Below are 545 nucleotides of genomic sequence, written 5' to 3' on the forward strand. Positions count from 1 at the left end.
AAAAAAAAAAAAAAAAAAAAAAAAAAAGATAAGTAATGAATAATTAGTCCTTTCTTTACAACTACAAAATCCAGCCTGCCAGTAAAGACCTGAGAACAATACCTTGCTTGCCAACACTGTTAATCTGCAACAAGTTGCTTGGGTATGAATGTCCATGGGTTCTTGGGGTAATTTGATTTTCACCTGTAATATGTAAAACGCTTAACCATGTGAGGGAGATGGAAAACATGGTGTTTTTACTGTTTGTTTTGCATTCCTTGTAATCATTGACCTGAAAAACAGAATGGAGGGCCTGGAGGGATGGCTCAGAGGTCAAGAGCATTGGCAGCTCTTCCAGAGGTCCTGAGTTCAAGTCCCAAAAACCACATGGTGCCTCACAGCAGGCTATAATGAGATCTGGTGCCCTCTTCTGGCCTGCAGGCGTACATAATAAATAAATCTTTTTTTTAAAAAAAAAAAAAAAAGGAAAAAAAACCAGAAAGTAACCAGATTGTAATTTCTATATTGCCTGAAAACCTTTGCTGGGGTATAAAAGTATATAGTAA

The sequence above is a fragment of the Microtus ochrogaster genome, chromosome 7 (genome assembly GCF_000317375.1).
Source record: "Microtus ochrogaster isolate Prairie Vole_2 chromosome 7, MicOch1.0, whole genome shotgun sequence".
NCBI classification, from domain to species: domain Eukaryota; kingdom Metazoa; phylum Chordata; class Mammalia; order Rodentia; family Cricetidae; genus Microtus; species Microtus ochrogaster.